Raw genomic sequence first — 16,767 nt, forward strand, 5'->3', positions numbered from 1 at the left:
TAATTTGATTAATGGATTAGTGCTATGACTTTTCCTTTCTAAAGGTTGGTGGCAGTGGAACATAATTATGAAAAGGTGGGAATAGGGTATAGATGTAGTGGAGTGGTCATTTAACAAACAAATTAATTTTAAATTGTTGGACAACAATTAGTGGATGAAACATTATAAGAAGTTAGGCAGTAGCTTTAATTGTGTAAGCAGCCACGTTTTATATATATACATACATACATACATACATACATATATATATATATATATATATATATATATATATATATATATATATATATATATATATATATATCTACTCCCTTCTCAACGTGTGAAGGGAGGAGTAGTTCTTGGCATTATATGGACAAGTATAAGTGTCTCCCTATGATGTTCACGTGTAAAAAGGAAGAGGTTGGCCACTACACTTTGTTGAACTTTGGGATACATATCACTATGGATGATGAATAATTTTCAGCTAACAAAACAAAGAATACCAAGGAAAACGTACAGTACTTATATATCTATATTTAAGGCAACGTTGTTTTATCTTCTTAGAGATTAACTGCAACGTATGGAAATTTAATTAAGGATTTAATATATGAAATTGTGTATGAATTAGTGGAGTAAGTAAGTGGGCCAAGCTCACTACCCCTTGTTTTGTGCACGTTATGTTCCAAAAGAAATATGAAAAAGTAGAAGGAACTTAAATAATTATAACTAGAATGGTGACTTGTTGTCAACCACACCTACACGTGAAATTATAGGAAAACAAAGTGGGACTATGTACTTATAGTGGTGTGGTGGCAGTGATTACAAGTCATTATGTAAATATATACAAGTAGGCATCATTAGGATAGGAATAGAGTATAGTAAAGTAATGGCTATGATGTACAGCTCACGGTCCATTATATGGAGTCCAATTCTTTATCTAACAAATGGGAGTTATTTATTTTAAGAGGAGTAGAAATGTTGGCAGCAACTTTAACTTTGAGAATGAAATTGAAAAGCAATACGTTGGCAGCAACACCTTTAGCTTTGGAATAATTCTTTTTTTTTTAGAGCAGAAACGTTCCAACAAGAATTCTAGGAACTCAACTGTGCAAGTAAGGATTTCTTCCAATGATTGATTCTTGGTGTAATATAATTAATCCTCCATGTGCTTAGTGGTTAGGTTATAGTTTTCATGTCAAAGATGATATTAGTAATGATTGTGGGTTCAATTTGCTTTTTATGAATATGGAGAATTGCAGCATCTGTTCATAGCTTTTCTTGGCAAAGCGGATAACTGTCACGACCCGGCTAGGGGGCCGCGACGAGCACTCGGTGCTTTTGTCACGACCCGGCTAGGGGGCCGCGACGAGCACCCGGTGCTACCCCACCCGGGCACACCCTTATTGTACATAACATAACATCTAGGTGAACCATAAGTCAATTCGTGCTTCTCTTATCGTTAATCATATTGATCCCATTAGACGACCATCATCATTTAACATATCATAGGCATCTATGCCACATCGTAAGTACAAGGCCGACGAGGCCAACAAAAGATATACAAAACATGGGCCGACATGGCCGAACATCTCTACCCACATACACATGACTACGAGCCTCTAAGAGTATGACATATCGTATGAGCGGGACAGGACCCCGCTATGCCCATAATTATTTACACAAAAGAATGAATACCCAAAAGCTGCGGCTCCGAAAGAAATGGAGCTCTGCTATGCAATCTCTGGATAAGCGGCTATGGATCAAGCCTGTCTCCCTGTGCACCTGCGGGCATGGCGCAGCGTCCACAAACAAAAGGACGTCAGTACGAAGAATGTACTGAGTATGTAAAGTATGAGCAACATCGATATATACATAAGCATAATACATAACAGAAGAAATAGCATAGGAGGGGAGACAATAATGTCATCGTCATGGCACTTACTTACCTTTCGTAGGACTTTCCATTTTTCATACGTATTTGTACACCTACGTCATCATCCGTATTCCATAATAGTACTCGTACCATACTTGTGCTCATATTCATATACATGTCCTTATTCACATTCGTATACATAGTCTTTTCACATTCATATTCATATTATATACCTAGCCATACACTTATATACATACATAGCGTGCCCGACCATAAGGTTCGGTGTTTCATACGTACTTAGCCAACCAAGGCTCAATGTTATTTCTACCTGGCCCTACCAAGGCTTCAGGGTTATCCGTACCATCTGCAGAAGTGTGCGCGCGTTACGTAATCGTATACATACTTTATACATAATCATATACATATATACATCCATATACATATATTCTACCCGGCATTATAAGCTCGGGGTGTCATTATAGCCCTTCATAGGCACAGGTGAATATAATAGCCCTTAGGCACCTTTAGCATCATTATTATTATCATCGTCATCACTATCATCGTCATTGTTGCTACATCCATATCTTAGGCTTACTCGTCATATGAGGGGCGTAGTACAATCGTAGTACATGTTAAGGATCGTGAGCTTATGAGTTCGGAGTGTCAATCATTTGAATACAATATACTCATGTAGAGGAATTAGAAATTTGGCCAAGAACCATGCCTTATGAAAGAAGGGTTAGCCTTATATACCTTTCCGTCGAACTATTCTACACTTGCATGTTCCCTTCCAATGCTAGCGTTTATACCTTCATTAATATCATGACAATGGCCATTAGTCATTCACATTATCCACATTATCTAGGTTCCTCAATTTGCCTCTAATTCACCCACATTCATGGTCATAACACCCATCTTCGTCCATTCGTCTAAAGTGTTTAGTTCATGATCTTAATACCATTTATAACACATTCATATCACAACACAACAACATTCATAACTCAATTCAAACTATTTCTCAAAATGTCACTATTCATCATTCATGACCTAGTTGACCACATTTTCTACAATCCATGTATTTTAATTCTCCAATACCTTAAACATCTTGTAAAAATCATGAATCTTACCTTAGAAGTTGTAGGAACAAGCTTTGGTTGATAATACTCCTCTTTGAGCAAAACCCTAGTTTTTCTCCATTTGGATTTCTTGACTTGGATGATCCTTGATGATTCCCTTATCCTTGATTCACTTGTCTTAATGTTATTGATGGCTTATAATCCTTGAAAACTCATATAATAAATGTAGAGAGAAGTTTTAGAGAGAAGTGGTGTAATGTTGTAATGAAATAAAATAAGTCTTGATCCTCATATTTAATGAATTGGAAAATCTGTGCTGGGTGAACAGTGGTCGTCCATGGAGATTTACGGACCGTATTCCACTATACGGCTCGTCCTCCATGGGCGTATTTATCCATTTCCAGAACCAGAAGCTGGGCTGCCTTCATGGTGGTTTACGACCATGGTTTACGGGCCGTAAATCACTTTACGGTCCGTCCACCAGGTCGTATTTAACCATTTCCTCGGCTGGCAGAAAGTCGAAGCCTTGCATGGTAGTTTACGACTTCAAGTTTACGGACCGTATTGCACTTTACGGTCCGTATTTTGCACTATACGACCACTGAGCAGTTTTGCCAACTTTCAATTTTTCTCATTTCTCGACTTTTCATTCTAATCATTCTCGTCCATTCACGCACATTGATCATGAAACATTATACACTCACACTCCTCGCACACATCATTAGTTCGTTCACTTGCGTACCAACGGGAAATTTTCCGAGGGGTAACAATAACTCCCTTTTCTTGTCCATTTATCTTTTCACATAACCATTAATATAGTATTAAGCCTTGGTAGAATTTTTCATTTTGTAATTACAGTCATGTGCTACAGGTCAACTTTAATATTTCCATGAATGACATAAAATAAGTGTTCTAATTTACCATTTTGATTGAGTAATTGACTAAGTGGTGGACATGGGCCAAATAAAGCCAAATGTAAAGCGGATTCCATCATTATCTTTATTTCCACGTTTTTAGGCATAATGAGAGGAAAAGTGGCAAGCTTGTATATATATATATATATATATATATATATATATATATATATATATATATATATATATATATATATAAAAAAAAAGAGCCACAACGTGTTGTTGTGTTTTGTTGGCAGCCTTAAGTGATCATAATTTCAGAGATTGTGAATAAGGAATTATATAATAATTATAGTAGGATGACAAATGACTCATATATATATAAATCTGGTGGCATCAACTAGTGGCATATGTGTCATATTCATGTAGGTGACATATTTAGATGAGAGGGTAATCATTGAAGTAAATTATGAAAGTGGACCCCAAGGTCCACTATGAAAGGACTCATATTTATAAAAGAAAGGTCATTTACTTATGAAAGGAATATGCAGCAACGTTTTGTCTTCATTTTAATGGAACAAAGTTCCACAAATGGGGACCACTTTCTACTAAGGTAAAGGAGAGCAGCAAAATATATATATATATATACATGGTTGAATGATATATTTCTATTTATAGGGAAAGAATTAATATGACCTACCAAGCCAATTTCCCATAGCAGCAACTAACGTCTCTGCTCTTTCTCTTTTTCAAGAATTCATTTTCTTTTCTTTCTACTTCTAGGAAAAACATAGGTGCTGCACGTTGGTATTTATATATAGATACCTATACAGGTTTCAAAACATATGTAATTGGGGTTTATCCATGAAAGAAGGGTTAGTGGAATGAGAATACTTTACCAGTTCAGAGTGGGCAAGGTTTGTGTCTTAGTCTAAGGTTGGTATGGTTCTAAGGAAAATTGTGGGTCCTATCGATAACGTTCATAGGTTTGGTTATATAGGATTAGAACATTTTGACAAAAGCAGTGCTTATATTCGGAAACCGAGGATGGGGGAAAATTTAAATTTGGAAATATGAAAATTAGGTCTTTTATCTAAGTCAGAGGGAGTTCCGGCTAGTAAGGCGAGAGAGAAATGTTTATGATGCATTCCGTAGAGGTTTCCCGCATTGTCCTATTAAAGATTCTTTAGTTACCGTCAGCGTTCATTCTCTCTTGTCGCTCGAGGACGAGCGATTGTTTAATTGGTATCTGATGTAACGACCCATTTGGCCGTTTAGCACTTTTAGGCCTAATATCCCTAAAACACCCTTTTCGTGGTCTAATCTTGCTGTCTATAGCTTGCGATAACGGGTAATTCGGTTATTTAATTGACGAGTAAATTTTAGAACATATGTATTTAATGTGTGAGAATAGTTTATTCATAGAAATATTATTTGCACACATATAAGGCGTAAGTGGGTAAATATGGTATTTGATGGAGTGGATAATTTTTAAATAAAACAAAATGGTTGAGTAAAAAGATTATTTTGGATAATGATTTTAGTGTGGGTGCACCGTTGCTTTGGTGGCTAGCAAAAGATTAGAGACAAATCATCTCTTTCACGGTCCTTCAAATTCATTGGTAGGAGGATTATTGAGTAGAGGAATGTGGATTCTGGTGTTTGCTTTTCCAGAGAAGACAAAGGAAGTTGTTTAAATATTTAGTAGTACTAAGAGTGGAGGAATAAACAATTAAAAAAAAAAAGAGTAGCACCATTTAAATAAAAATGAGACAACTTTTGACTAGGATCATTATTAGTCTTGTGTGGAACCTTGGGAAAACTAATTATGTTTCACATGTGCGGTTCCCACTACCCAACAACAACAACAACAACAGCCCAGTGAAATCCCACATCTTGGGGTCTGGGGAGGGTATAATGTACGCAGACCTTACTCCTACCAAGGTAGGATGGCGGTTCCCACTACCCATTAATAGAAAATATACACATATATCTCACTTTGGCTAAACCAAAGATTTGAGAAGGAAATATGCTGCAACTTCCTTTTCCAAACATTCTAACGTCGGCCACACTAGAAAATAGGCAGTGACTTTATTTCAATTTTCTTTCTCTTGAGTAGCAAATGAAAAGAAGTGAGCAGCAACGTACTACTCCATAAACATTAGGCTCAGTACTTAAAAGATTAAGCAAGCAGCAACGTTATATAATTTTATGACGGATTTCGCTCACCGCTTTGATCTCATCATTTGTTTTGTCGTGTTGTTGAGTTTGGGCTTTCTTCGAAGTGAAGTAAGGTGGAAGAAGAATATTTCTTGGCACATAAGGTAAGAATCCTCCTCTCCTAAATATATTGAAATTCATCTAGGTCATTGCTAAATTGTGGGAATTGATGAAAATATGAAAGAAGAAAGGTTATGTAGTAAATGTTAGGGAGACAAATCACAACACAGTGACAAGCTCATATAACGATATCGCAATAATGGCGACAAGCCCACGTAACAGCTGACATTATCAACCTAGATGAAATTGACCTCCACACCATGCCTGAAGACCTATCATGCTTTCCCCGTCAATCACTACTATCTACATACGTTTTGCTAACCAGAGTCTAGACATAAAGTAAACCGTAACCTACCTCAATGCCGAACAGGTGTCACGAACTTTCACGCCAAAGCTTTTTCCTTCTGAAGTGCTTCCGAACGGACAAGGTCTATCAAACATATAATCTACGTTAGAATACGAATCTAATAGCGCCCATATTGCTATACCTATATTCGAAATCCAAAAACGCACTCCAAAAAGTGGCCTTGGGCCCACAAAGGCATATTTGAAATTTTATTGAAAAATAATTTCACCCATTATCTAAGGATCATATAATTCGGGCGGCATCTCCTCTAAATAATTCACCCCATGCGAACTCCAAATTAGTTCCAAATCACAACAACAACATCGACAACCTTATGTACATCTAATACTACAATACCACCTATAACACTGCAATCAATAGTCTGTTATATGCGTCTAACACTACAATACCAATTGCCTTATTTTTATTTTCATCGCCACCATGTGTTTGTGTATATTTCTATTTATAACTCGTGTGTTATATAACTCAACTATAATATTAACATAATTTTATCCTCCACTACTATTATGCTGCATTATTATGTGTTCACCGTGTTAAGCTCATTTACTACAATTTCCAACCATCACCCATTTCTATAGTTAGTATATTCACTTTACTTCTGTCATTGATTCAACTGTTTCGTGTACATCATTGTATTTTGTTTCTACATCACAATTATACAGATATATTGTTTTTACTTTCCACTCTTGTATATTGATAAAGTACTATTTGTTTGTTCTATTATGTCATTCTTACTACATAGTAATCAGTGTATACTTGCCCTATGTTACAATTATTATCATGCACATTATGAATATTAACACAATTTTCAAATGACAAATAAATATGTTTTAGCTGTTCATGTCATTATTGATTTTACCTACTTATGTCCTATTCGATTTTATCTTGATTATTTCTTTATGTATTCAGTTATTTATTACGCCTTGCATTCAGATTCTTATTGTAGTCTATCATACTTCCATTTATCACAATGCCTATTTCTTTTGTATGTATCTCTTTTTGTCATCATTGTTAGTAATATCATTTTAATGTTATATCATGTACATCATATTGTAATTTGTCTCCCTAACATTTACTACATAACTTTTCTTCTTTCATATTTTCATCAATTCCCACAATTTAGCAATGACCTAGATGAATTTGAATATATTTAGGAGAGGAGGATTCTTACCTTATGTGCCAAGAAATATTCTTCTTCCACCTTACATCACTTCGAAGAAAGCCCGAACTCAACAACACGACAAAACAAATGATAAGATCAAAGCGGTGAGCGAAACCCGTCATAAAATTATATAACGTTGCTGCTTGCTTAATCTTTTAAGTACTGAGCCTAATGTTTATGGAGTAGTACGTTGCTGCTCACTTCTTTTTCATTTGCTACTCAAGAGAAAGAAAATTGAAATAAAGTCACTGCCTATTTTCTAGTGTGGCCGACGTTAGAATATTTGGAAAAGGAAGTTGCAGCATATTTCCTTCTCAAATCTTTGGTTTAGCCAAAGTGAGATATATGTGTATATTTTCTATTAACGGGTAGTGGGAACCGCACATGTGAAACATAATTAGTTTCCCCAAGGTTCCACATAAGACTAATAATGATCCTAGTCAAAAGTTGCCTCATTTTTATTTAAATGGTGCTACTCTTTTTTTTTTAATTGTTTATTCCTCCACTCTTAGTACTACTAAATATTTAAACAACTTCCTTTGTCTTCTCTGGAAAAGCAAACACCAGAATCCACATTGCTCTACTCAATAATCCTCTTACCAATGAATTTGAAGGACCATGAAAGAGATGACTTGTCTCTAATCTTTTGCTAGCCACATTGCTCTTCTTCCTCGTCCTCTTGATCCCTAAATCCATCACCAAGAGCTTATGTCGGGTTGTAAGATAGTCGCTCGGAATGACCTTACAATCTTTGCACAGACCTTTATCATCCTTCCGAAGGAGTAAAAAGTCTATCTGAGTTTTAGCCACCGAACTACGGAAGGTTACCAAGTGCTCCTCCTTTTTTGGGAAACTCGAATTGGCTATCACCAACCTAAAAGCTCTTGCAAAATCCAAAAGTGAGACTCCTCCTCCATTTCTGTCCCCGAAGCCAAAGCCTCCATGCACATCATCATAACCTCCCGAAATAGGCCCGATGTGTCCATTGAAATCACCTCCCACGAATAGCTTCTCAGTAGGCGGTATGCCTCCCACTAACTCGTCCAAATCCTCCCAAAAGCGCCTCTTCTCCTCCTCGCCTAAGCCCGCTTGCGGCGCATATGCACTAATAATGTTCAAAGTGAGTCCTTCAACGACCACCTTAATCGACATCATCCTATCAGTGACCCTCCTAACCTCTACCACCTAATCCCTTAATTCACTATCCACTAAAATACCCACCCCATTTCTATACTTCGACCTACCAGAGAACCACAACTTATACCCGTCTACCTCTTTAGTTTTAGGACCTACCCATTTGGTCTCTTGGATACAAGCTATATTAATCTTCCTCTTCTTAAGAATCTTAACTAGCTCTATGGACTTCCCCGTAACGTCCCAATGTTCCAAGAATCTACTCTCAACCTAGACGCTCATTTAACCCACTTACTCCTCCTAACCCTCGCCCCCGTCCCCGAACGAGAACATGACCCTAGTCTACCATCACTAAGCAAAGCCACAAGAAAGAGTATGAACTAATAAATTCAAAAGTCTAAAGTTAGCAAAATGTTACTACAAATGTATGGACAAATAATGGATATAGCAACCGGAGGTACCAACTCTAGTTGAACTTAACCTGGTCGCCGCCGGAAAACACTGTTCAACGTCCGAGTTACTGTTCACTGTGGAATTACTGTTCACTGTTGAAATTCTATTCCCAAATACCTGAAACAGGAGAAAAGGAGAGGGGGGAGGGGGGGGGGGGGGGGGGGGGGGGGGGGGGGAAGAAAAAAGGAACAGGGAAAGAAGAAGGAAAAAAAAGAAAACAGTAGGGAAAAGGATGGGGCTGCCGGAAAATTCTCCGGCGATGGCGCGACTGAGTTCTTGCAGCGCCAAAAGCAGCTAGAAAAAAAGGAGAGAAAAGGGGAAAAAAGGAGAAGAGAAGAAGAATAGGAGATGAAGAAAAGGGAAGGAGAAAAAGTAAATCTGGCCGGAAAAGTGGTTGGCGTTACCTGATCGCCGGAGTTACCTGGTCGCCGGACGCGGTCTGGTCGCCGGACGTGGTGGCAGGTGGGGTGGGGGGGGGGGGGGGGGAGATGGGATGTTACCGTTGAGGGTATAGGAGAGAGAAGAGAAGAGAGAATTATATACTTTGCTGTGGTAAAAAAAAAATACACATTAAATACATATGTTCTAAAATTTACTCGTCAATTAAATAGCCGAATCACCCGTTATCGCAAGCTATAAACAGCAAGATTAGATCACGAAAAGGGTGTTTTAGGGATACTAGGCCTAAAAGTGCTAAACGACCAAATGGGTCGTTACAGTAAACTGCAATGAGAAATGTCGAAAGTTAGACTTTTAAAAGTTTTGATGGACTGCATCAAGATAAATATAATGTTAGAACTGAAAGTTGACCCGAGAAGATAAATACATTTTATTGGCATCACTAAAGAATTAGAGTTACAAAAAAACAGAGTAATGCAGACTGTTAATCAGTAAGAAATCATTGAATTTTGATTAGTTTTATGCTGCCCGTTAGACTAACGAACCCCTCCCTCTAGAATGGGCTATGCTTTGAAGATAGGATGATCTTACTGTAAAGTTCATGAATTACTAAATTATACGTCGAACCAGAGATGTACGGCCTATCACTCTGCAAACTGTATGAATGTTAGCATATTTAACTATGAACGTCTTTCGGAAAGTTGTTTCTCGAAGACGCAGTCCATCAAATCAAAACTTTTAAACGCTAACTTTCGAGATTTCTCATTGATGCTTACGGGATACTAAAGATCTTTCGCCCATGAGTTTAAATTGTTCACTGTGACATTATTGTATATGATAATTACAGTCATCTTTTTTTCAGTTTGATGTGTGAATTATGCATGAAACAAATTGGACTATGTAAACAAAAATCAAAGGACTTACTTCATGAATTAAGGGACATTTGAGAATTTGTTGTGGGAACGTCATGCACGGACTCCTTTACTATCGTGTTATCGGTGAAAGCCAATTCAACTTCTTTGTGCACGGAGGAGTAGTTGGGGCTGACGCGATCCAAACGACCATGATAATGTAGTAGCTCTTATTTGGTTTCAGGAACTCCTTCCATGTTTCAACATGTTTTTAAATAGGGTTCCTGGATCTTTGTCCCCTGTGAAAAGTTTAGAAACATTAGATGACATGAACAAAGGCAATGTAAATGATAAAATAAAATAATACAAAGTCTTAATGGCTTTACCTCCTCATCGACTAATATGACAGTTCTGAAAATGCCTTCATGACGAGGATTCTTGTAAGGTATTATTGAACCCCGTCTAGTGACCAATACTTTCATGACCCATTGCAATGAATACTTTGGTATTTTTCTTATAGGTACATATTTGTTTGATAATTCTTTTTCAGTCACCATGTGCGCTGAATCTGGACGGTTATAGGGACAAAGAAGAAATAAAAGAATAGTAATACAATTTGTGGTTCCAAGTTTGTTTATAACATGCATATCAAATAGATGGTGGCGTATAACATTTCAAAAAAACATATGCAACTTGTGCTGACAGTAGCTTTGCAAATTTACTGAGCAAATTGAAATAGCTTTAATAAGAAAGAGTTGGAGTATTACCACTTTTTGAGAGGGAAGATGCTACTAACCTGTTAGAAGAGGGAATAATTAGATTCAGATAGGCGTAACCTATTGTGTTAAATAGTAATTGGTATAAAAACATTGCACAAAAAGCCAGTAGTAATGACAACCCTTCCGTAAATTATGCGGTCAACTTAAATTAGTAGACAGAGAGCATATTTGATGCATCTTCAAACACATTGTGTTCGTAACCAAAGAATATGTATATTGATAATGTAAAGAGTTACATGGAGATGCATATACAACTAAGAGGGGGTACAAGAAGTGGATTCTACATACATATATCGGCTGTAAAGCTACAACACCAGCGAAAATATTTTGACACTCAAGGTTGTAACATGTTGACGGATGGACGGTTGAATATTGTGCATAACTTTTACTGGGAAAACAAATTTCATATTAACCATGCTAACCTTTGGATACATAGATTTTAAAAAGAAACATCATAAGGGACAAAGCAGTAGTATTGACAGGACGTAGTATATATGGTATTCATATGTAAGAAGTTTTATTCTGTAGCAATGCATTGATATAGTTAAAGAACATTCTAATTGATACCGGCGAGGAGTTGTTTTCCCCAGCAATGCAATGATAGAGTTAAACAGCGATACAGTGACATAGTATATATTGTATTCATAAATGTAAGTATTTTTTTCCAGCGATGCATTAATAGAGTTAAACAACATTCTAAATGATACTGTCGAGGTTTTTTTTCCCAGCGATCCATTGATAGAGTTATAAAGCATTCTAATCAATGCAGGCGAGAGATTGCTTTCGTCCAAAGTGTCAAGCAATAGGAACTACAACATTGCTAGGGCTGTACTCATCATAAAACAAAGTGCTAAAAGATTACTATACTTGAGTGAAGTACAATGGAACAATCTCTAAAATCAGGAAATCTAAGAACGAATACGTAGGGGAACTTACTGCGAGAAGGAAGGGGCGAACGATTTGGCCAAGGATTTGGTCGAGCTTTTATTGCGGGGCGACAATGTATGAAATTTTTACATAAATTAATACGACATTGGTATTCAGCGGGAAAAGCATTAAATTAAATTCATGAATTTGAACAGAATTATTCCTTGAACAGAATGTGAACACACATTCCAATTGCATAAAGTATTTGAAAAAGAGGGCAACAGGGATTTGATTAGAACATTGGTAAAAGAGAGGAATATACCTGTTTTCCAGAAGATGGAAGGGTGAGATTGTTGGAACCTAGATTGTTTCTGATTCTTGAAGAGACTAAACAGTGCAATTTTCTTGAGGCGCCTCTCGAGAAGGAGAAGTTTTACGACGGGTGAGACACAAATATTACATGGTGTGTGAGGGGATTTTTTAAATTGGAATTATTATGTGGAATCCACCCATCATGACATGTCAGCATTCCTCTTTCTACCCCCCCCCCCCCCCCCCCTTTTTTTTTTCCTCTCCTCATTTTCTGTTTTTCATCAACTTTGAAACCAATTTTATTAGATGCAGACCACATCTATATACTGCAATTTCACTGTCCAGTTTTTGAGTTTTTCAATTCCTTCAAATTTCATATTTTTCAGCCACCTCAATATTTTTTTCCTTTCAAATAACAGAAGTACCGGCGCAATTCTGTACAAACACCACCGGAGGATCCCACCATCTTTCCCTTCAGGATTATTTATGCTAATAGCCTCTAGTTATCTACTTGGGCTGGGCACATTTATTTTCATTTGCCATAGCTGAACCATTTGTCAAAAATTATCAATCTTATATATTGGTCACAATAGTCAATCCAAAATTCACTACATGAAGCCTAGAACTAATTAGATCGACTAACCAAAATCCCCCAAAATCATTCTCAAAACTAAACCCTTGAAATAAAAGAATCTAAATCGTGTTATAAAAATGATAAATAACACTTACTGTATTTTATTAAGTAAAATAGAGAAACAAGACATTTTAAAAGGAATGAAAAAACGAATTTAATGGTGGGTGATTGGCATAAGGAAGAAGATAATGAAGGAAAGTAGGCAGTGAAAAAAACACAGTGGGTCTTTGATAGATTGGAAAGTGGGACCCGTACTAGTCCATTTGTCAATTAAACAACGCCTCACACAAGTATGAGTTGGCATACCTCACACATGGTAAAATTTTCCCTCCAGAAGCGGTGTTGGTGTCTAATGGGGAGTTGCAGCTCTTGGGGATTTTGAAGCGCCATGATGTAGCGTTAGGAAAATAAGTTTTGAATAATTAGTTGGGTGTATAAACGTAAATTCATAATTTCATTTTAATTTAATCAATTAGGGGTATTTACGTAATTTAACTTTCAGGTTAGGGAGTTCATGCTTTTAATATTGTATAGATAGATAGATATAGATATATAAAAGGGCATCCCCGTGTACTAAGCTCCCGCTATGCGCAGGGTCCGGGGAAGGACCGGACCACAAGGGTCTATTGTACGCAGTCTTACCCTACATTTTTGCAAGAGGCTATTTCCACAGCTCAAACCCGTGACCTCCTGATCACATGATAGCAATTTTACTAGTTACGCCAAGGCTTCCCTTCGTTTAAACAATATATGACATTGGAATTTTGATATCTGATCAAAAGGGGGCTATAGTCTACCAAATAAAATCTTCAAATTGAAACTACCCCCAGCAGATAACAAAAGTTATCTGTTAATGATTGACATTTGAGTCAAACTCTCCAGGATTAAATAGAAAAAATCAAAACATAGCTATGAAAAGATGCCTATAAAACTTCCCCCCTCTTTACATGATACTCCCCAAAGCTTGGGCAAAATGGAGGAAGATGAACATGATAAAGTGTCTGAAAATCTGACTAAACAATTCTCTATCAACCAGCTAGACACTTCCATATCATTCTAGAAATCATGAAGAAAAATCCCTGCATCTTGATGCTGTGTAAGAGATTCGCCTTGATTGCTTGCTTTTTCTTTACTTCAAATAATATAATTTCACCTATTATTATGTAAAAGATTATTTACAATGTCATAGTGTGGTTCAACCATAATTGTCCAAGTTCAATATAATAAAGAATTGATTCAGGCATGAATTAGCACAATTTTTTAAATCTTCACATCTAATTAATGCCCGCTTCCGGAATAATTTTCTCCGGACATAAGTAAAATCACAACTCAAAGATGGTTTAAACCACTTGAGTAAACTAATTATAAACAAATTCATCATTTACTAAAGAAGATAAACATCTTAGCACTTTGATGCTGCATGCTTCTAGACTTGTTGAGTTCTCTCTTTGCTGAGCTTTCTTGCTAAAGACATTGCACTCGAGGATGCAAATATGTTTTTCTTGACACATCAAGTCACTGTGCAAACACTTGAAAACTAGAGATTCAGACAATGTATTGCACATGTTGGTGGTAAGCTATGGGTGGCACACTCAACAAGTTCACACCCGTGCTAGAAGATAACTACCATCAAATGAAGCAGAATGTCTTCATCCAGCCAGCTCAGGATGTTCACCGTCCCCTAATTTTAGAATTGATTACATTGAGGTTTTCCTAAGTGCAACTTATCATTTGATCTCAGATGTGATAGCTGCACATATTCAGAAACGAATATAATTAAATATCGGCATACTGCAATATAAACAAAAAAGTCTCTACATGATTTACCAGTATGGTATAGATCAATAAAGTTGGCAATGGCTCAAGCATGACCTCTTATTACCCTATTTCTTGTTACATGAAGGTTTAAACACACAACACATAGCAAGTACAACGGAAACCTTTATTCTGTCTGTTGTGCTAATATTATTAGACACAGATATAGACAGTCATGGCAGATCATTTATGAGTAAATGCATTAGACTGTATAAAATAAGCCATGAAAGAAACAGATGTACCCTTCATTCTCTTAAGAACGTGGCCTAAAACAAGGATCACGGTTTGCCACGGGACTTCCACTGAGGCGTAGCAGTCTCTTGTGCTGATGAACTCTAATCCCTTCATCCATACCTAACTCCTCTGTTTCTTTGTCATGATGCCTACTATGTTTCTCAAGCCTCTCTCCTTCCAAATTTGTATCTCTTTCATTTCTCCTGTCTCTTCCATCTCTATCAACATTTTTCCAGTTATCAAGGTTTTTCCGTTTCTTTCGCTCTAGTGTTGAGTTTTCCAGCTCAACAGGCTTGGAACATCCATGATGACTTTTGCATTATGTGAAACCTCTTTTCCAGCTCCATTCCACAATTCCCTCTTCATGTGATCCTTTTCGGAATATTTTGGTTTGTCTCTCTCCTTTGAGAGATCTTTTCTTTCTTTCTCCCACTTATTAGATTCCCTATCTTCCCTAAGTATACCTTTGTTTTCAAAACTGCTGCCTCCTAATTGCAAATTGCTCCCACGGTCATTTCTTTCTTTATCCCTTTCTCCCCATTCCCGGTGCTTTCTGTCCTTCCTTTTTTTATCTTTATCTTTTAATTTATCCTCTCCTTTCAAATCAAGATTGTTCTCACCAACAGCCCCTCCATGCTTATCCTCGGCATTGGAGACTTCCTTTCCTACTTCATCTGATCCATGCAATTAGGCTCGTGACATGTGCCATGGATCCATGGTGACATCACGATATCTTTTTACCCTGCTCTGCTCTTTCGAATCTTTCAAGTTCAAGTGTATACTCATCCCATGTCATGACCCTAATTACCGATCATGCGGGCACTTACCTTATTATCACTAGTAGGCGAACCCTTACCCGTTAATCCATTAATCATTAGCCAATTTCAACTTCTTTAAATCATTTATTTATAGTCAATAGATTAGTGAATGAATGAATAAATAAAACCAGTCATAATTAATAGATAATATAAGTGCGGAAGTCTAACTATTACACCCCCAAAATCTGAAAGTCATCGTATAAGGACTCTAACTAACAATGTCTAAAGATTGAAGTATATCTCAAATACAATAACAAATAATGTCTGGAATAAGAATAGACATCTGGAAAGAGAGCTCTTCAGGTGGCATGGCAAGGATAAAAGCTCACCCTCGGATCTGATCGAGCAAACTAGCTTGAAGCTAGAGATGTAGTTTGGATGAAATCTTTGAAACACAATCTGCACTCAAAAAGGGTGCAGCAAGGTAGTATCAGTACAAACACAATGTACCGGTAAGCATCATAGGCTGACTAAGATTAGTTCACGCATGTAAGTATAAAATCAACAAGATAAACAGATAGGCACTTAACACTCAAATTCAAGTCACAGAATATCCCATAACGGAGTCACAACCTAAGATGAAGCTTCTAAACCACAAGTCTGTCAAGTTTCAATAATCTCACCTTATGATCACAAGTCCAAGTTCCTTCCCTAAGTAGAGTCATTATTCCACAATTTAACTCAGTCAATGGTCATCATTATGTCACAGTAGACAGTTAACATCCATACCAAAGTCAGAACCAAACGAGCATATAATAATGCAGAATAAAATGTAATGATGTGCAATGCAAAATATGATAATATGCGATGCAATGCACTGGCAAATCACTCAAACTGTACACACATGCTAACTGATGTCATTGCTCAGTAGTCATGA

General features: G+C 36.9%; 1 long non-coding RNA gene across 1 annotated transcript; it reads right to left on the reverse strand.

Annotated features, from left to right (window-relative positions):
* Positions 1-1,408: 1,408 nt before the first annotated feature.
* On the reverse strand, positions 1,409-12,631 carry LOC132615888 (uncharacterized). Its single transcript, XR_009572883.1, has 4 exons — positions 12,400-12,631; positions 10,818-11,227; positions 10,505-10,730; positions 1,409-1,764 (listed from the first exon to the last, which is right to left on the reverse strand). It is a non-coding gene; the product is annotated as an uncharacterized LOC132615888 (long non-coding RNA).
* Between the last annotated feature and the right edge of the window lie 4,136 nt (positions 12,632-16,767).

This window comes from Lycium barbarum, chromosome 10 (genome assembly GCF_019175385.1).
Source record: "Lycium barbarum isolate Lr01 chromosome 10, ASM1917538v2, whole genome shotgun sequence".
Lineage (NCBI taxonomy): Eukaryota > Viridiplantae > Streptophyta > Magnoliopsida > Solanales > Solanaceae > Lycium > Lycium barbarum.